This window comes from Haliotis rufescens, unplaced genomic scaffold (assembly GCF_023055435.1).
Source record: "Haliotis rufescens isolate VD_foot unplaced genomic scaffold, xgHalRufe1.0.p SCAF_2, whole genome shotgun sequence".
Lineage (NCBI taxonomy): Eukaryota > Metazoa > Mollusca > Gastropoda > Lepetellida > Haliotidae > Haliotis > Haliotis rufescens.
This window is the reverse complement of record NW_025963890.1, coordinates 5135503-5157926: the sequence shown is the minus strand read 5'-3', so window position 1 is coordinate 5157926 and position 22424 is coordinate 5135503. Positions and strand designations below refer to the sequence as shown.

The window sequence follows — 22424 nt, the reverse complement described above, 5'->3', positions numbered from 1 at the left end:
GTCTCAGCCAATACGGACGTAGAAGACGACGTTTTAAACACACAGCCACGTCAATGCCCCGGGGGGTGGCTGTTTGGTTCATTTCCCTCTCAATGTCTCCAATTACCTTGTACCACCCCCGGGCCAGGGAAGACGATTGCGTACCGCCACTCCAGTACTTAGATTCCTAGAACTACATTTATGTAGCGTCTTTACATCCACTGTGGCTTCACAATAACGGCCGTGTCTTTTCTAATGGGATTGTATCTGTCTAGCTGACCTTATGTGACAGGGTTGTCATTTGGAGACAGGCATGCACCCACACAAGAAGTGATGTAGATGTAGATGATAGATTTAGATTATTACCATGAGTATGATGACGTCATACAACTCGAAATTAGGACAAGAAGACTCTAACGTTTGCTTGAACGAGATGAGGTGAAATGGAGTTTAACGTCGAGGCCAAGATTATTACACTTATATAGCGACGTGCATGCACGTGTGTGTGTGGCTGCTTGTACTAGTCCGGACTGAAGCCAAATGTATAGTGCTAGCCCACTGAGATACCATGCCGCAGTATCACACGAATAACCCACTCAGACACAGCATACTGCCTCCGAGCTGACCTGTCCTTGTTTTAGTCCCTTAATGCCGAGGGCCAGACAGGGTAACAACAAGTACCATCTTTTAACGTGTTTTGTTATGAAGCGGCCGGGGATCGAACTAAAAAAAACCCACTAATTTTAGTTCGTTATATAACCGTAGTTCATTATAAGCATATATGCAGGATATATACAGCAAATGTCCGTGACCAAAAAAACAGTACGTTATAACCGTCAGTTCGTTATAAGCGTGTTCGTTATAAACGTAGTTTATTGTATATTTAAACGATTGCCTTATTAATTTGGGGTGCATGTGGTGTGTGTTGGGTGGTGGAAGCATAAACAATGTTACATAAAATTGAGGGGGGGGGGGCACAAAATATCTTACAGTCCTAAGACCAATCTTACAGCCCACCCCATCCCACCACCCCCAACCCCTCCCTCTATCGTATTTGTTTGTTTGTTTGTTGTTTAACACCGCACTCAGCAATATTCCGGCTATATGACGGCGGTCTGTAAATAATCAAGTCTGGACCAGACAATCCAGTGATTGATATCATGAGCATCGATCCACGCAATTTGGAGACGATGACATGCATCAAACCAAGTCAGCGTGCCTGACCACCCGATCCCGTTAGTCGCTTCTTACTACAAGCATTTTCGCCTTTTTACGGCAAGCATGGGTTGCTGAAGACCTATTATGACTCGGATCTTCACGGGTCCTATCGTAATTGACCAGTCCCTAATGAAAATTTCTTAATATTCCGTAAACTGCATTTGTCTTCAGACAATTTGTTCCCAACTCTCATTGGGCATTGAAGGGTATGATCAGTCTTGCCACGCCAGTGAATCACGTGTGATCTCGCGAGAGTGCTGGTGATGCGCTGGTATTTTAGATGGACCGTTTTACCAGCTGTGAAAGGAAGCATCGATACCAATTGAGCCAATTCCTCGTCACGTGGAGTAGTCCAAGAGGACTTAAATCGTAACCTACTCCATCTGAATAGGATTAAAGTAGATTCTCCTACCGAAAGTAGTTCGACCCATGTTTGCTGAACATGAAAGCGAGGGGAAATATTGTTTCACGCCTCACGCGTGCGTGCGTGCGTGCGTTTGTGTGTGTGTGTATGTGTATGCGTGGCTGCGTTTTTTTATTCGGACTTATGCCGGTTTCATAGTGCCAGCACACTGAGATACCATACCTAGCCGACCAGTCCTTGTTCTATCCCCTTAATGCCGAGCGCCAGGCTGTGTAACAAGTACCATCTTTTAACGTCTTTTAGTATGAACGCAGCCGGGTTCGAACCACTGACTTTTCGCTCTCCAGGTAGGCGCTCTCTCCACTATACCACGGAGGTTGTGTTGAATGCAGATACATAATACCAGAGACGCCAGAGAATAACCAGTCTTCATCATCCGAAGAAACAGATTCAACTGTACGTTAGGCAAAATAGCGGTAAGAATTATATGAATGGATCAATGAAAATCAGTGATGATGTGTTTACAAAAAAAGGGTGAGAAAATAATAAAGTATAATTTTATCAGTGTTATGCATTAACAGAAAAGTCACACTCGAATAAACACACACACACACATACATGCACACAGACTCAAATACACACTCGCGCGCGCACACGCATGCACGCAAATAAACACACGCGCGCACACGCACGCACACACACCACAGAGATGATCTGATACCCAGCTGTCACTGGCAGACCTGACTGGCACTGCATGTCCACAATACATCACACAAAGACAGCGGTTTAACCACTTAGGCTGTCTTCGAGAGGTGTATGCCATGAGGTAACCTGCTGTGCTTAGAATTCAGATATATGTTGTGATTTGGTTTAGGCTGGACTGTAACCCGAAGGCTATTGACATCAATTTGAAACCCGCCAGTATTCAGAATGTTTTCCTCGGAAGCAACGACTAGCTGCCATTGTGTTCCCGGATGTTTCTGTTTCAAAATACCCCAGTCTCGAGACACACACACACACACACACACACACGCACACACGCACGCACGCACGCACGCACGCACGCACACACACACACACACACACTGATGTACTGACACATTAACAGATAATCAGACATACCTGCAGGCAGACATACAGACATACAGACATACAGACAAACAGGTAGACACACGTACAGGTTGACATACAGACAGACAGGTCTACTTACACATACTGACATACCTATGTACATGTAGATACACATACATACATACAAACATACATACAAACATACATACATACATACATACATAGATACATACATACATACATACATACATACATACATACACACACACATACATGCATGCATACATACATACATACACACACACACATACATGCATGCATGCATACATACATACATACACACACACATACATACATACATACATACATACATACATACATACATTTAATTTTTACAAGTTTTAAATCAAATTTAATAAATAAAACCATATAGAAATATTCTTTAAGTGTTGACTAACACCAGTACAGTTAATTTTCTGGAAAAAATATCACTAACTTTTAAATTGAAAATGAAACATATGATAAAATCAGCTGAGAGATACGTTTATTATGACCCTCAGTGTATTTGGGTCTTATTCGGTAATTCGGTAATTAGAACAAAATGACATCGAAATAATATGTAGCCGAGTTCTCTATTTACAAAAACTGTCTGGTAAATGTGTAGGTGTCAATTTGAAATAAATTAAGTTCGAAACATTTGCATTTTCAAACAGGAAGAGTATCATTCGTTGGCTTAAAACCCCAAAGACCAAACAGATCTCGCCTGATACTGGAGACTATCACCACAGACAAAATATATTGTCTCTGAAAATATATATAGCATTTCAGAACTGGACATGATTGTGTTAGCAACAGATGTAGTGGGCTGGTGTTATTGGAAGAACGTGCAGTGAGAAAGCTATTTTCGACCTCCGAAGCAGAACATTCCGTTCCAATCTCCCCCGGCTCCTGGAGATTATACCAGTAATGTCGGGAAGCCGCACGAATGCCCGTCCGGATAATGGGGACCTAGAAATCATCAGAAAGTGCAATGGGAATCTGAGAGTTGTACATGGATTTAATTTTTCAATGAATTTATTTGAACGCGTTAACGTTAAAGCCATAGCGACCTTGTTCTGTAGGTAGTGTTGAAACACTACCATCAGCTTTTCATTCGATTCCCGCAACGAAATCTTTCGATGTTAATAAACATGTATCGTACATATAACCATGTGCTCAGTGAATGTATGAGTGATTGAGTATTTCATTACGCCGCTGTCGGCAATGCGTCGTCTGACGATATTAGGGTGTGGACCAGACAAACCAGTGATTTGGATACTTTGACAAACATTCAGCCAGGCCACGTGTTGCAACCACCGATTTCAAGGTGAGGTTAAATGGGGTTTTAAGTGCCAGCACACTGAAATACCATGCCGCAGTTTTACATGAATACCCCACTCAGACACAGTATACTGACTCCGAGCCGACCAGTCCTTGTTTTAGCCCCGAGCGCCAGACAGGGTAACAACAAGTACCATATGCTGGTATTACGCGGCCGGGGATCGAACCCCGGACCTTCCGCTCTCCGGGCGGACTCTCTACCACTAGACCACGGAGGCGGTCAAAACATATGATAAAATACAACATTAAGTTGCAAAAATACATAAAAGCGAACATAGTTTGCATTAATAATTACATTACCCCCACTCCATAGCATAACGTGAAGTAATATTACTGGGGGCCAATTTTACCCCTGAATCACCATGGCACGGTAAGATACAGTTCACGTTCACAATCATTCGAAATAACCGAGTTCGCGACAACCAGGGTAAACTTTCATCATGGATCAAAGAAAATCGAGATGAAAATGTTTATTGATAATATAAACTGCCGGGCAAAAGAAAGTATACACTTGAAAATTGGGTTTAACTTACGAGCTATAAATTTTTATCAACACATTACTGGGCTGAAAATTATGGAATCCGAGAAGGGACATTGTCGCGTTGTCGCCTTGTCGTCCTTACAAAAACAAGCAAAAAGAGTCAAAATCAACTAAAGCGCGACAATATGACAATGTATCAAACGACATTTTGGCCATTTGTCGCATTGTCGCGCTTTGAATAAGCTCTTTTGTTTTACCAAAAGGCGACAAGGCGACATTTTTGTCAAGGTCAAAATCGTCGACACCCAAATACACCACCATCGAATAACCATTTCTTGCTTGTGTCACTTTTAGCCACCAACTTATATAAGCCGACATTTCCGATGTCTTACTACCGTGTCCCTGTATCAAATATTATTGAACATTTGTATTGCGCATTTAAACGCAGAGCAACAGCTCAAATGCGCTTAGACCAATATTGATCTAGCCAAAGGCTCTCAAGGAGAGACAGATTTTGAATGTAGTTTGAGAATAGTTTGTCAGATATTCTGTTCTCGGTTTTCTTGTGGTACATTGTTCCATAGCAATAGGCCAGTGTGTTGAAATGACCTATTGCCATATGTTTTGGTACGTGACTTTGGCACCACTAGCAGATGTGGATCTTCTGATCGGAGAGAACGTGCGGGCTTGTATGGTACTATCAGTTCCTGTAAGTCTGCAGGAGCCAAACTTTGCATTGCCTTGTAAACCAGAGTGAGTAGTTTAAATTGCACTCCTTGTTGGATTGGCAGCCAGTGTAGCTCAGTCAGGATTGGAGTGATGTGATCTCGCCTTGGTGTTCTTGTCAGAATTTATGGAGCTGTATTCTGAACACGCTGTAGTTTTTCTGCATCCTTCTTTTGTATGCCACAGAGGAGCGAATAACAATAACCCAACCTGGAGACGACAAAAGTATGGGTCAACAATTTTGTAGCCTCGACTTTGACATACAGTAAACGACGTTTATAACGAACACGCTTATAACGAACTGACGGATATATAGTACATGTTTTGGTCCCGACCTTTTGCTGTTTGTACATGTATATATGCTTATAACGAACTACGTTTATATCGAACTAAAATCAGTAGTCCCCTTGAGTTCGTTATAACCGTAGTTTACTGTATCTCCTGATTTGCCCGATGTTGTGAATATGGTAACATGAACATTTGCATGTGACTGTGATATGCTTATGAAAGAATGGAGATCGATCTTAAACTGAATAAGTAATCTCGAACGCTAATCACGATACGGCCGTGTATCAGTCAGCTCGCGGTTTGATTGACGTGAGGCAATATTGCAGGTCTACCCCGGGGCCTAAACTATACAGAAATGGAAGATGATTAGCAGTGACCAAAGACAATTATTGGTCGTCCAGTACAAACCATCTCACGGAACGGAATTGGTGTCATATTATTTCCGATCCGGCGCTCGAAAATTGAATCGGAAGCAAACCATGTCCCATCCTTCCGCGTATGCGGCCTTAGTCCATGAGGGCTTCCGTCAGCTTGTTGTAGACAGTGCTGACCACGCCCACCTGGGGATTAGGTTAAAATTACACCACCTTCGGTATATTTCCTGTAACCGTATCTGATAATATTTTTTGACACGTGTAATATATTTTAATCGCACTGTTATCCCCTATGATTGTGTTGAATACAAACAGAAGGCAGCAGCTAGGTCTCAAATGGATTCCGCAAGTCACCCCGGAACGGGTGTTGACTGATTTTGGATGACGAAGAATGTTGAATGTGCGGTGTTGAGATGTGAGCGTTAACTGTTGGACTGCTGAATTCTAAAACATGGGTGTTGAATGTTTGGAGTGGAATTTTGAATTTTGAATTTTGAATCCTAAGTGTTGGGTGTTGTGCATTGGATGAGGGTGTTGGATGTTGTATTTTGAGAATGTGTGAATGGTTTAACCAATAATAGTGAAATCAGTCATAAGGCATGCTCTACGGGGTGATATGATCATTAACATAACTTAAACATGTATATTCGAGGTGTAGTCAACAACATGGGTACACTGTGTTCCCTGGTCAAAGAAGCATCCAACTCACTCACTCACTCGCTCACTTTAATCGGTCTTTAGAAGCAGTGCTTGTCTTAAGATGCGACTAACGGGATCAGGTGGTCAGGTTTAACAAGCCATGCTTGTCGTAAGATGCGACTAACGGGACCAGGTGGTCAGGTTTAACAAGCCATGCTTGTCGTAAGAGGCGACTAACGGGATCGGGTGGTCAGGTTTAACAAGCCATGCTTGTCGTAAGATGCGACTAACGGGATCGGGTGGTCAAGTTTAACAAGCCATGCTTGTCGTAAGATGCGACTAACGGGACCAGGTGGTCAGGTTTAACAAGCCATGCTTGTCGTAAGAGGCGACTAACGGGATCGGGTGGTCAGGTTCGTTGATTTGCTTGATGCTTGTCATCGTATCACAATAGAACGATGCTCATGATCACTGGATTGTCTTGATCAGACTCGATTATTTAGTGACCATCGTCATATAGCAGGAAGATTGCTGAGTGCGGCGTTAAACACCAAACAAACATATAAATAATTCAGGTAAGACCAATGGCGCATTTGTACCAAATACCCGCCTCATTTCCATTTGTGTCGATTTCAAAGTCCATCTGCTTTTTGTTTCAATGAGTTTGATCCAACGCCTGTTTGAAGTGTATGTCTGTAATATCAAGGCTATGGGAGTCTTATTTGTTGAGTTCGCCCCGATTATGTTTCTAGGTTTGTCAGCACCATACCCGTGCTCGTGGGTTTCACCGAAGTGGTAAACGTCTGAGACCTGCATCACTTCGGGCTTTCCTCCCACATTAAGCTGACACGCCGCGATATAACTGGAATACTGTTAAAAGCGGCGTTAAACCCAACTCACTCACTCACTCACTCACTCACTCACTCACTTATTTGTTGAAGCTTGTAGACGTTAACCATTTGGTGAAACCCACTAGAACGGGTATGGTGCTGAAAAAACCTTGAAATTTAAGGGTGGCGAATCTAGGTCTTGATCCCTCGAACACAGTTTTTAAGAGACAAAATCCTTCTCAGCGATTGCGGTGCTATAAACACCACAGCCACCTGTGGCCCTACACCGACAACAGCAGTATGCCCAATAATGATATTCATTATTGATTGAAATAGCTCGGTAAACGTACAAGTAAGATGCGACAGAGATTTATTGGTGAAGCGCTTGGCACCAGGATACAAAACTGATGACATGTTGGATCTGTCAGACCCAGTGTTTTGCTCTTTATAATTGGACAATTATATTTTTCACATGATCTAAAGATCGAAAAGAATAAATTGATACTTTGTATATTGATCGATGTGTTTTAGGTCGTATTGTGGGTTTCAAAGCTCTAAGTTTGGTCTCTATTCTTTTAGAAAACAAATCTTGGTTGAAATCAAGTGGTTTATGCTGTAATCGAATTATCTGAGATATAGGGTATCAACGTATCTAACCCTACCGCTGTTATTCGGTTTTCAAGGCTTTGTGAGCAGTTAACAAAATGTCTGACATGGTGTGGAGGTATCGGTGTTATGGGCCTCCACTGGGTAACTGAATCACTGAATTGTCTGGTCCAGACTTGAATGTCTTCAGGCCGCTGTCACATGGTAGAAGTACTGTCAGGTGTGGTGCGGGTTCAGCAACGAACAGAAGTGACTTTATCTGCAATTTGTCTGAGTGGCGGGTGCTACGGAACAGCCAGACATTCTTATACTTTTCATCACAGATTTTCAGTGATACATTCATGTAATTTTCACCACTATTTTGCCTTTAAAGCCCAATGGGTTTCTTTCGGCAGATAATCGAGACTGGTTATTGTCTAGCGCTGACGTTATCTGTCTCTATATAATTGAGGAGTTTTGTCCTATTAACAATGTTTTCTATACAAGTGTGAAAGATGTCGTTGCCATAATCATTGGTTACTATGACATTGCCAAGGGTCTCTGTGACGTCATCAACTGTTTGTGCGTTGTTACCGAGTTTTCAATGCTGATAAGGAAGGTCTGTTATTGATTGAGGCTTTTTGATGTTAGGGATTTTTGTGCTCTTACGTGGACTTTCTGTGTGAGTATTACGGGAACCTAGAAGTGACAGAATTCTTCTTGTTGACAACCTGTCATGTTTGTGTGATCGCTGGCAATAATCACCCTTACACCAAGCCAAAGACAAAGCTGATTTTGGCAGCTTAATATACTCACAACTGACCGATAACAGTGGACCGACGTGAGAAGAGAATTAATTCTGACGCGTTTTTCCCCGCTAGTATCACCAAGCACTATAAACACCTCACATGGCCACGCTGCTGAGAAACCGGCGGTCAATGAGCTCCGCCGTATTTGGCATACGCCTCGCCCTTTGTCAAGGACATTGTCGCGCATGCGCAGTGCAATCTCCTGCCTAATCGATATTGCCGTGATATTGGATGTGCCAAGTTGTGGCATGGCCTCCGTATCGGGAGCGCTCGCTACAGTATAGGGAAGCGTGCCATTGACGGTCAGTGCAAGGCGAATAATAACCCTAGCCATAGCTATGGAACTGACCGCTATACGGTCAGCCGAACTTCCTCCACGCGTATAACTGGGTTGTACCGCAAGGAAACACTGCGACCATAATGCCGGTAAGTGTACTTTAATTGATTTCATAATATTCCAAAAATCTAATTGCCGTATCCATGGTGATAAATGGCACCAAAAACAACAGCCTGTTTTGATGGTTAAGCCGCTATTAACCTCTTGGTGAATCAAGTTTGTATTTTTATTATCGCTTAACTCCCCAAGCTTTGATCAATCATTTGCCACTTCTGAACCCAGGTCTATTAAGTCGCACGGAACATGATCAATTCGTGAAATTCCCCCTTGTTTGTGTGAGACGCGATAGAAAGCAGCCTACGCGAATGTTAACGACCTGTCCATCAATTTCAATGACCCGGTAGAATTATCCTGACAGATTTTGATCGTTCCTTGGCCCAAATCCACATATTCCTATGACAATCGTCAATAATAAAATACTTGTTTATGTGCCGTGCAAGAACTTCAATACAATTACGCTAGAGAGCAGGTTATTGTGTGGGTGGGAGGTGTCATTCCATATGTATTGGTTTTGTCATCAATGGTTAAGCCGTGTCATTGTTGGTTTATTGGGTGTTTATGACGTATCCCTTTGTACGCTAGACTGCCGCAACCAACACATGATAGATACAGCAGAGAGTCAGTTGTTGATATCATTTGCTGAATATTTTACCTCGATTCTATAAGAATGTTTTTGTTCAGTGAATCATTGAATATGTGAATGAATCATTGGGACACATATGTTCAAGCACTTCGTTTGAAATAGTGTTCTCTTCAGGAAATGTTGTTTGGATTTCATTGGATAAATTATAATAAAATAATGTTTTTGTTTATAAATGTGATGGCACGTTTTGAAACTTATGTTAAATGCTTAATTGAAACGTGTGCTTCATGACGGAAGAATTTGTTCTGATTTGCCAAGCTTGACCATATGTCTTCCAGTGTGGGTGGCCATAGTGCCCGGATACATCTTGAAGCCTAGCGATCCTTTTGACGTTTAAAACCCCCCATTTAACTTAATGACTGATAACATTCTTTTAATAGACTAATTTTTGCCTAACAAACTATTTCCGTAAATATGTTTCAGCACTGTTGTATTTTAAGTGAACAGCCTTTAGCAAAAACCATGATCCGGCCTTGTTGCAGTTCCGTTCCGGTTTTTGTATTTAATTATTATTACGATGTTTGGTTTAATATTTGTGACAGTTAACAGTTGACAGTTAAGATAAACGTTTCATCAGCTGTATGATTTGAAACCTTCGCTAGTTTGACAGGAAACATTACTCCGTTTTTACCTAACCCGTGGAGGCCAGTCCTTGCTGAGGGATTGCTGGTCCAACATTAAGCATGGCCGCTGTTATCTGTCTTATCGCCGTCAGTGCAGCAAATAGCAATCAAACATAAACTACCCGGACCTATATTAAACGAATTACTTCAATATATTGATAAAATGAAAATGAAATTCCGGACCCTGTTAATCTTGAACAGTTGTGTGTAGTGTTCTGTGTGTGATGCGGTATGTGTGTGTAGTGTTCTGTGTGTGATGCGGTATGTGTTTGTAGTCTTCTGTGTGTGATGCGGTATGTGTATGTTGTGTTCTGTGTGTGATGCGGTATGTGTTTGTAGTCTTCTGTGTGTAATTCGGCATGTGTTTGTAGTCTTCTGTGTGATTCGGTATGTGTATTTTGTGTTCTGTGTGTGATGCGGTATGTGTTTGTAGTCTTTGTGTGATGCGGTATGTGTGTGTAGTGTTCTGTGTGTGATGCGGTATTTGTGTGTAGTGTTCTGTGTGTGATGCGGTAAGTGTGTGCAGTGTTCTGCGTGTGATGCGGTAAGTGTGTGTAGTGTTCTGTGTGTGTTGCGGTATGTGTGTGTAGTGCTCTGTGTGTGATGCGGTATGTGTGTGTTGTGTTCTGTGTGTGATGCGGTATGTGTGTGTAGTTTTCTGTGTGTGATGCGGTATGTGTGTGTAGTGTTCTGTTGGTAATGCGGTATGTGTGTGCAGTGTTCTGTGTGTGATGCGGTAAGTGTGTGTAGTGTTCTGTGTGTGATGCAATATACGTGTGTAGTGTTCTGTGTGTGATGCGGTATGTGTGTGTAGTGTTCTGTGTGTTATGCGGTTTGTGTGTGTAGTTTTCTGTGGGTGATGCGGTATGTGTGTGTAGTGTTCTGTGTGTGATGCGGTATGAATGTGTAGTGTTCTGTCTGTGATGCGGTATGCGTGTGTAGTGTTCTGTGTGTGATGCGGTATGTGTGTGAAGTGTTCTGTGTGTGATGCGGTATGTGTGTGTAGTGTTCTGTGTGTGATGCGGTATGTGTGTGTAGTGTTCTGTGTGTGATGCGGTACGTGTGTGTAGTGTTCTGTGTGTGATGCGGTATGAATGTGTAGTTTTCTGTGTGTGATGCGGTATGTGTGTGTAGTGTTCTGTGTGTGATGCGGTATATGTGTGTAGTGTTCTGTGTGTGATGCAGTATGTGTGTGTAGTGTTCTGTGTGTGATGTCGTATGCGTGTGTACTGATGTGTGTGATGCGGTATGTGTGTGTGTTCAGTGTGTGATGCGGTGTGTGTGTGTGTTCTGTGTGTGTAATATGGTATTGATGTGTAAGATGCTAATTGCCTGGGATGCGGGCCTCTGTAGGGTGTGGTATATATACGGGGTGCCGGTGTGCGGTTCTGTGTGTAATGATATTTGTGATGAGGGCCTCTGTATGTAGCGGTCTGTATATGGAATGCGGGTCTGTGTGTGTGATATGCTATACTTGTGGGATGCGGTTCTGTGTGTGTGATATGCTATACTTGTGGGATGCGGTTCTGTGTGTGTGATATGCTATACTTGTGGGATGCGGTTCTGTGTTGTGCATTTTCGTGGTATACGGTGGTGCGGATTGTTTGTTGGATGGAGTTCTTTGAAGTGTGTTGTATATTTATGCGGTGATGGTATATTTGTGGGGTGCGGTTCTGTGTAGTTGGGTATAATTGTGGGATACGGTTCTGTGTAGTGTAGTATATTTGTGGGACGGTGTTCTGTGTAGTGTTGCGTATATTTGTGGGATGCGGTGGTTTGGTATATTTGTGGGATACGATTTTGTGTAGTGTGGTGTATATTTGTGGGATGCGTTTCTGTGTAGTGTAGTATATTTGTGGGGTACGGTTCTGTGTGGCGTGGTGTATATTTGTGGGATGCGGTGGTTTGGTATATTTGTTGGATGCGGTTCTGTGTAGTGTGGTGTATATTTGTGGGATGCGGCTATGTGTAGTGTGGTATATTTGTAGGATGCGGTGGTGTGGTTGATTTGTGGGATACGATTCTGTGTAGTGAGGTATATTTATGGGATGCGGTTCTGTGTAGCGTGGTGTATATTTATGGGATGCGGTTCTGTGTAGTGTGGTATATATTTATGAGATGCGGTTCTGTGTAGTGTGGTGTATATTTATGAGATGCGGTTCTGTGTAGTGTGGTGTATATTTATGGGATGCGGTTCTGTGTAGTGTGGTGTATATTTGTAGGATGCGGTTCTGTGTAGTGTGGTGTATATTTATGGGATGCGGTTCTGTGTAGTGTGGTGTATATTTATGGGATACGGTTCTGTGTAGTGTGGTGTATATTTATGGGATACGGTTCTGTGTAGTGTGGTGTATATTTGTAGGATGCGGTTCTGTGTAGTGTGGTGTATATTTATGGGATGCGGTTCTGTGTAGTGTGGTGTATATTTATGGGATGCGGTTCTGTGTAGTGTGGTGTATATTTATGGGATACGGTTCTGTGTAGTGTGGTGTATATTTGTAGGACGCGGTTCTGTGTAGTGTGGTGTATATTTATGGGATACGGTTCTGTGTAGTGTGGTGTATATTTATGGGATACGGTTCTGTGTAGTGTGGTGTATATTTGTAGGATGCGGTTCTGTGTAGTGTGGTGTATATTTATGGGATACGGTTCTGTGTAGTGTGGTGTATATTTATGGGATACGGTTGTTTAGTGTGGTGTATATTTGTAGGATGCGGTTCTGTGTAGTGTGGTATATATTTATGGGATGCGGTTCTGTGAAATGTCGTGTATATTTATGGGATGCGGTTCTGTGTAGTGTGGTGTATTTTTATGGGATGCGGTTCTGTGTAGTGTGGTATATTTGTGGGATGCGGTTCTGTGTAGTGTGGTGTATATTTATGGGATGCGGTTCTGTGAAGTGTCGTGTATATTAATGGGATACGGTTCTGTGTGGTGTATATTTATGGGATGCGGTTCTGTGTATTGTGGTGTATTTTTTTGTGATGCGGTTCTGTGTAGTGTGGTATATTTGTGGGATGCGGTTCTGTGTAGTGTGGTGTATATTTATGTGATACGTTGGTGCGGCATATTCCCGGGAATAGATGTTAGTCAAGGAGACCGGGAAAAACCTTATAGTCACAGGAACACGTTTCAGGTAAAAGGGATCAGCTAAATAATGTCCAAATAACCATTACATCCGTATTGGGCTATGTGATCTATCATAAAGGACCAACCAAATTTTCAGTAATTTAATTACCAAATTTATAACCAAACATTCGCATTTATTTTAGCATTCAGTTTCCCGACAATTTCAGCAATTATGTACCCCAAAGGCTTCTGTGTACACGAGCACTCTCTGAATCAAATTGACGCAGTGCATCGTAGAGAAAGTTAATCTTCATCAAACACTACAATGCACTTACATGTAGATTTGCCCCTCTAAACGCTCTCATCGCATGTTAATCAAAAAGAGTTTCATTTCTCTCAATGGTTACATTGTCATCGGCCGTATTTACATGGGTTAAGTGTCAGCTGACATCAAACAGCCATTAGTAACGTCATTCTGATTGCTTGGCCTCCACCCGCAATCAATACATAGTCGTAATAAGCGATGTCCGTGTTTAGCTGGAGGACTGGTGTACCGTGATTTGTGGTCTGTAGGTACATGTTCACGGTGTAGTTGCAGTTGTACACGCTCACGTCTGTGGCGACATTGTAGTCAACGGCTGCCTATGATCTTGGACCATGTCATGCTTTCACATTGTTAAACACTACAGGGATCCGTGGGTGAGAGAGGGAGGAGCGAGAGGGAGTTTGGAAATGGTGCTGGAAGCTACAGTTTTTCATCAATGGGGATAAGCCAAATGGACTTACATATGAGGCGTATGACGTCAATGTCACAATGGAGGAACTCAGCCTTCGGATATGCCATAAATACCTATGATTAAAGTTCTTCACACAAACATATGACGCGTTGATATATGCTGGGAGCGGTTTATTGTTTTGATGTTTCTTTCCGCCTTGGATATTTTCCATTGCCCCTTAAAGCTGCCCGTCGAAGTATGTTTTACTGATCGTTTTCTTCAGGAAGGGCGGATAACTCTGATACATTTAATGTATCAATTATTACATCTTATTTTTAAGACCCTTACTTTGCGTTCTGCATTCGTGACCAACTCGTGTTATTCCGGGACAAGCCGAATAGCGACTCGTGTCCATCTCATGGCCATTTTTGCGACCGGGTTCCGTCTTAGCGCAAACGGGCATACCTAAAACAATTGTCAACTCGTTGCTAATGGTTAATTTCCCCAATGCATATATTATATATATATTTCACATGCAATTTAAAGCACATCGGGACATGCGGAATTATACAGTATGATTGAACACATTTAACTGTGTCTTGGGTATATTTTTAGATGTAAGATATATGTAAAATCAAAAATTATTTCTGTAGGATTCTTTGACGAAGAACTTGAAATCATACGCGCATTCTGATTGGTTTGTCGTATTTTCGCACATAACATTCATCGATAGGGGGACGAGTCTTCTTGCAGGTTACGGAAAGGGGCGAGTGGTGACGAATGTGCGTTCTGTTGACCCCCTGAAAACAAACAAACTGCGACTTACTTTCTAGAGAATTACAGACTTATTCAATGTCATTGTTGTCGGTGCGTCGCAGTTGCAATGCAAGGAAATATCTCGTTGAATTTACTGATGTTATCGTAAATGACAAACATATATATAATATATGTGATGAACAAAACCTGTCGGCAGTAATTGCAGTTTTATCACATCAAAAGTAGGACACCACTTTGCGTTCACATTATTTTAATCTTTTCAGGTTTCATAAAAAACCTAAGAGAGATTTTTAAACAATAAGAAGTATTTTTATATATCTTTAGCAACGTAAATCAAACGTTTATTGTATGTCAGACAGTCCTTGGCGTTGAATACCGGACATTATATAGCGGCTATTCCGAGACGAAAACAATGAACATGTCCCTAGCTTCCACTCTGGGCTGAGGTAATCTGTTTTACGGAGCTACGCGAGACGCTCCTGACTTTTATGCCAGTATTGGCGGATTGGTGATCTGAATTTCAAATCAGGGGTTCCGACTGCCGTTAATCCAGCTGCCGGATGACAGCTATGTATAGTTCCGATACTCGTATGGGGATGGGACTGGAGATACAGAATTCAGTGTCAACCAAATAAAGATGAGTTTGGATCTGGTGCGAGCAAACCACGGGTGATGTTTTAATACCATTAATGTTTAAGGGGCAGTTTAGAAGGTGTAGTGTCAATGAAGACAGATCCGACTTATGGATTTAAACTTTATTCTTTATTCATTCTGTTTCGTGCTTGTACCTTTCAAATCTCGTTTCGTTCAGGGTCATTAGGATCGGGTATATAGGCAGTCCTAGAATATTTGATTCTTGTCATTCAAACACCACTTTGGTTGTCTGTTGATTTTTTTTTATAAGATATATTAATATAACATAAAGTAATATCCTATCTAAAACGTCTTGATTTCACAACAATACACTAGAAACAACGCCTAGATTAGATTGGGTGGGGTTCAGGGTGCAGGCGGTGGAGTATATACCCCTTTTAGACAGCTTCAGTCTCTGTCGGCGGCACGGGTGGCCCAGTCGCCTAAGGCGCCACAATTCGCTGTGCAGAGTTGCGTCCCTTGGGCACGCCAGAAACCTATGATTGTGGGTTCGAATCCCGGTTCGCCCCGATTATGTGTCTAGGTTAGTCAGCACCATTCCCGTGCTCGTGGGTTTCACCGAAGTGGTAAACGTCTAAGACCTGCATCACTTGGGGCTTTCCTCCCACATTAAGCTGACACGCCGTGATATGACTGGAATACTGTTAAAAAGCGGCGTTAAACCCAACTCACTCACTCAGTTTCTGTCGTTATAGATAACTCTTAGTGTCCGATCTTCGTAACATTTGAAATCATATCTCAGTCAAGGATACACTAAACTAATGAGACGGAATACACTGGCACAAGCACTACGCCAAGATATCATCGAACTATGCCGGGTATTGCAAGGATTCCTATATACATATAAATGGTCAATGCCATTGGCACAATGAGACAAAACAAACATATTACACATGTGATGGATGTAAACAATAGTCTTTTCATTTAACGATGACCAATGTCTTAAGAGAGTTAGCCAATGTTTATAACTTCAGTTACGATATCGAAAAACGATCTGAGATTCGAACAAAATATCAATGGAAAATGTTAGCTAAGGGAGACGACTCTCCAGGACGAATTGTCTCAGACCAATGCCCTTCATCAATCGTTCCCCATCGTTCGTCATGTAACTTGAACACGCAATAGGCTTTTAAATCGAAGGTCAGTTCCAGCTTCTGATGGTGGAGACCCGAACACTTTTAATACGATACATCAGCTTCTTCTGGGGAGTCTGATTGACGAGATAAGCATAAAAACCATTTCCTTTGACAATAGCTAAACACAGACGCTCAGATTACCAGCTTGCGTTTTTGTCCAAAAAGGTCATATTTCAAAAATCAATTATGGGTTTATGTGCATGTTCGTCGCGTACACCGTCATAGATGTAAGGGAGGTTTGCGTGCACTGAGAACTTATGTCGGCCGTTGTCAACACGTCCGTCTATTAGATTGAGCTAACGAAGAAGTACTGCAGGATATTGCGTGCACTCTTGTTCTCGCAGATCTCAAAACCACCGTGAGGGAGACCAAGGATTGGTACAGCTAGCCATTTTATCGACAGGGCTTTGTGCTGTGGCTAGTGCATTCGCTTGTAGCATGGAAGATATGGAGTCGATTTCCCAAATGGGTAGAATTAGAGAAGCGTAATATTAAATTCCCCATCATCTTTGCTGAAAGGATACTTCTACTGAAATATCACCCTCACTATTTTGTATTAAAAATATGTGCTACTCAAAAAAGGTTAAGGACGACCCGTCCTTTCCTATTACTATACAGTAAACTACGGTTATAACGAACACGCTTATAACGAACTGACCGATATAACGAACTTATTTTTTAGTCCCGTCCATTTGTTGTATATATGCTGTATATATGCTTATAACGAACTACGGTTATAGCGAACTAAAATTAGTGGTCCCTTTGAGTTCGTTATAATCGTAGTTAACTGTACTTCATATGTCATGGTATGACAGATTAACCACAGTAATATGAAAGAATCGCGTGATCCTTAACTTTTTTTCAGTAGTATACAACTGGAAAACAATGTTTGTTATGAAATTAAGAATGAAACATTAAATAAAATAGTTTTTTTCTTTTATATTTTTGTCTGCATTATGAGGAAAGATTAGTAACGAGGCACAACTCCGAGTACAACATTCTACGTGCGTGTAGAAATGCCCGCGTGGGATCCCGTGTGAGGACAGACGGCGGGCACCTCATGCTTGTGAGATACACTAAAAGTGGGTTCGGGTGCAAAAGTTCTGTGACTTGGTTGATTGCGTGTCATCGTAACCGAACGTTGCTCATGCATTCGGCAATTCTCGCGCCTTTCCGTAACCGCAAGGATGTGAGGTGAAATTTGGTTTATTGCACTTATATAGCACGTGTGTGTGGGGCTGCTTGTACTAGTCCGGACTAATACCGATTTATTGTGCTAGCCCACTGAGATACCATGCCGCGGTTTAACACGAATACCCCACTTAGACACAGTATACTGACACCGAGCCGACCAGTCCTTGTTTTAGCCCCTTTATGCCGAGCGCAAGACAGGGTAACAACAAGTATCATATTTTAAGGTCTTTTGGTATGAGGATCGAACCTCGGACCTTCCGCTCTCCGGGCGGACGCTCTACCACTAGACCACGGAGGCGGTCGTAACCGCAAGGAAGACTCGGTTGTGGATGTAGAAAACGGATCAACTTGTGGGTATACAGGATCATAAGTAAACATGCCTCCTAAATATAATCCAAAGATACTTGTATACAACCTTTTTAAAATAAAGTTACAACCTGGTGACACTACAACGCACGAAGATTCCCGCACTAGAATCATCATGGCTGTCCTTGACTACAAACGGTCATTGAATTTGCCAAAAATATATTAGATATCGGCGTTCACAGTCACATACCACTACCAGTTACAAGTTTTCTGTGACGTTTCCATCTGACAAGGCGTTCACGGTTGCAGACTGCATGCTGGGATGTTTACATCACGTGACGGTCATGTGCTAGCGAAGTCAACGGGTCAAATTTAGCCCTGGCTAACAATGGCTACCAGTAATTTCAGAGGTCTATTTTCAGCAGAAATGACAGATCGTGTTCAGAGTGGCTGCTCATGCTATCAACCTCTCGTTTGTGACGCAGACCCATTTATGTACACGTTGTAGCCCTGTAGCTGGAATATTACGCCCTGAAAATATCATTCACGCACTCGCTTATCAAAATACTTTTGCCAGTTTAACCAGTTTGGAAACAAATCTTTCGTCACGATATGGCTGAAATACTGCCGATGTGACTATAAATCTTAACTCACTCACTCACTAGAAACATATGTTATTTGATGCTGCTTCTATGGATGCAACGGCCAGTGCCGTATGAAACGCAATCTTCATCTCTCATCTCGTGACATGCAGTCACAGTATACTGACTCCGAGCCGACCAGTCCTTGTTTTAGCCCCTTATTGCCGAGCGCCAGACAGGGTAACAACAAGTACCATCTTTTATCGTCTTTTTGTATGACGCGAACGGGGATCGAACCTCGGACCCTCCGCTCTCCGGGCGGACGCTCTACCATTAGACCACGGAGGCGGTCCAGGGCCTTGTAAATACTAGTATCTACCTGTCTCATGTGCCCTACAGCGGAACTGTGTAATAACATGCATGAATTTACCTAATGTTTTTGACCCGTGAAGATCCGGGGTAGAATAGGTCTTCAGCAACCCATGCTTGACGTAAAAGGCGACGATGCTTGTCGTAAGAGGCGACTAACGGGATCGGGTGGTCACAGGCTCGCTGACTTGGTTGATGCATGTCATCGTATCCCGATTGCGTGGATCGATGCACATGATGTCAATCACTGGATTGTCTGGTCCAGGCTCGATTATTTACAGACTGCCGTCATATAGCTGGAATATTGCTGAGTGTGACGTTAAACATCAAACAAACAAAACTTATTGTTTCTACATTTATAAAGGCACAACAGAAATTTGAGTCTACAACAATGTTGATGAGTGATATTTAATCTACACATAAATTCTGATATGAAAGTTTTATTATATATTTGTATATTGAAATGCATAGAATAGCCCAAGCCCTCCTTGTTCTCAAGGCCCTGATATGTCAGTGTGACTGCTATAGACAGAGGATCAGATAGTGCGGTCAGATATTGACTGATCAGGAAGAGATTATTTTTAGCACCACCTACATACATGTATGTCATATGTCGGATGTGCAATTTGTATGCAGAAACAAATCCATTTGAATATCTTAACACTCTAATCATTATCAAACACAAACGTATTCAAACCAGATTTCCTCGACACACCTTAAACTCACCCGTTGTTCTTGAACCTTAACTATACACCACGGCCCTGTCATCAACGGGATGGAGCCAGAGACTATACACACCGTGGGCGTGTCTGTCGTCACTGAGGTCTTTATTGACGCTCATAGTATTGTCTCACGCATACTTATCATCTGCCAGTGTTATTGACAAGCGTCAGTCATGGAGCTTCTCGGTGAGTTTGTCAGCTGGTCTTGATATGTACATCCTCTGTGAATGTTCATAGCATGGAAGTAGCACATGCGTCTGTAATTGATGTAGTTTGTCTGACTTCCCATCTCTGTCACTGTCAATAAGGACTCTATGGCTGTGATATTCCTGTTGTAAGGTTTCGGTTTGTGTTGGATGACGTCTTTGTCAACGACGCCTCTGGTTGCCGTCGTGTGTATATTTCAGTCTGCCGTTAGGGACTGGTAGCGAGTTTTTCATCATTCACAATGGACAACAGGGCTTGTACTGGTAACTGGCATTTGCTCATTCACAATTGACAACAGGATTTGTATGGATTTTCAATTTCCATGTTTATCGTTGACGTGAAGGTGTTGAGACGAGTACCCGTGTCCTCTAGGAATACTGTTTCTGTCATAAAAGAGTTGAAAGTCCATATAAAAATATGATATTACATATATTTCGTTTATTATATACACGTTTAGTTGCATGTATTACATTTTGTTAAGTATATTACAAATATATGTACACCAATATATATCTGTCTTGTTGGTTTTGTATACATATTTACATGCATATATTTCCGTCTTGTTGGTGACATGCATATATTTCCGTCCAGTTGTTTTGTATACATATTTACATGCATAAATTTCCATCGTATTGGTTTTGTATACATATTTACATGCATATATTTCCGTCTTGTTTTGTATAACGGTTTACGTTCAATTATACCCATCTTGTTGCTTTTGTATGCATATTTGCATACAGATATGTCCCTCTTGTTGGTTTTGTATGCAAATTTGCATGCAGATATGTCCCTCTTGTTGGTTTTGAAGACAGATTTACATGCATATATTTCCCTCTTGTTGGTTTTGTGGACAGATTTACATGCAGATATTTCCCTCTTTTTGGTTTTGTAGACAGATTTACATGCGTATATATCCTTCTTGTTGCTTTTGTATGCAAATTTGCATGCAGATATGTCCCTCTTGTTGGTTTTGTAGACAGATTTACATGCATATATGTCCCTCTTGTTGGTTTTGAAGACAGATTTACATAAAGATATTTCCCTCTTTTTGGTTTTGTGGACAGATTTATATGCAGATATTTCCCTCTTGGTTTTGCAGACAGATTTACATGCAGATATTTCCCTCTTGTTGGTTTTGTATTACGATTTACATACACATATTTCCCTCTTGTTGGTTTTGTATTACGATTTACACGCAGATATTTCTCTCTTGTTGGTTTTGTATTCAGATTTACATGCAGATATTTCCCTCTTTTTGGTTTTGTAGACAGATTTACATGCAGATATTTCCCTCTTGTTGGTTTTGTAGACGGATTTACATGCAGATATTTCCCTCTTGCTGGTTGTGTAGACAGATTTACATGCGTATATATCCTTCTTGTTGGTTTTGTATGCAAATTTGCATGCAGATATTTCCCACTTGTTGGTTTTGTAGACAGATTTACATGCATATATTTCCCTCTTGTTGGTTGTGTAGACAGATTTATATGCAGACATTTCCCTCTTGTTGGTTTTGTATTCAGATTTACATGCATATATTTCCCTCTTGTTTGTTTTGTATTACGATTTACATGGAGATATGCCCCTCTTTTTGGTTTTGTAGACAGATTTACATACACATATTTCCCTCCTGTTGGTTTTGTAGGCAGATGTACATGTACCAATATATCCATTTTTTTAGTTTTCTACACATACTTATTTCTATTTATATACTTCTTGTTAAATATGTGCCATTGGTTGCATGTATGCTTCTTGTTATGTATAAACCTCTGAATGAATTTGTTTGACATTTTCCGCTCTTTACTGTCTCGTATTTGTGGTGGAGTGTCAACAAAGTCATACGAATGGTATGGAACCCGGGTGTTTGGCGTGACAAGCAAACGTTTGACCTACTAAGCTACCCAATCCTATTGGGTTGTGGTGAGTTAGTGTAGTTTAGGTGATCGCCAGATACTCTTCTTCTGTAGTACTGACGTAGTACGCAGGAATATTGCCGTGGTTTGCGGTTTCAAATTAGCGGAGACATATACATGAGATAAATGAACTTGGTTGGAACGTCCCGGCATTAATTGGTATCTTCAAAACAAAATGTTTTGCGCTCATACTCATAGTCAGAAAACCAGTCTAAAATGGGGAAATCAACCATACCACGTGACCTGTTCATATTTCCGGTGTGGACAGAACAGTATGGAGACGGGACGACAGACATATCTTTAGTGATATCTTTCAACAGAAGGAAAAATATTTTCTACTTATCTAGCGACATCGAAGTGTACTTATTTAACT

The 22424-nt window shown here is 41.6% G+C and overlaps 1 protein-coding gene across 2 annotated transcripts in view; it reads left to right on the top strand.

Moving 5' to 3' along the window:
* The first annotated feature begins 8617 nt into the window (after nucleotides 1-8617).
* The window catches only part of LOC124112779 (neurensin-1-like), a 28796-nt gene continuing 14989 nt past the window's right edge, over nucleotides 8618-22424 (top strand). The window contains exon 1 of one of the 2 annotated variants that reach the window (XM_046472919.2): nucleotides 8618-9170. The gene's annotated coding sequence lies outside the window, so the exon portion shown is untranslated. Of the gene's footprint in view, nucleotides 9171-20022; nucleotides 20118-22424 lie in introns of those variants that run through there. The other variant, XM_048399532.1, reaches the window with a different exon arrangement.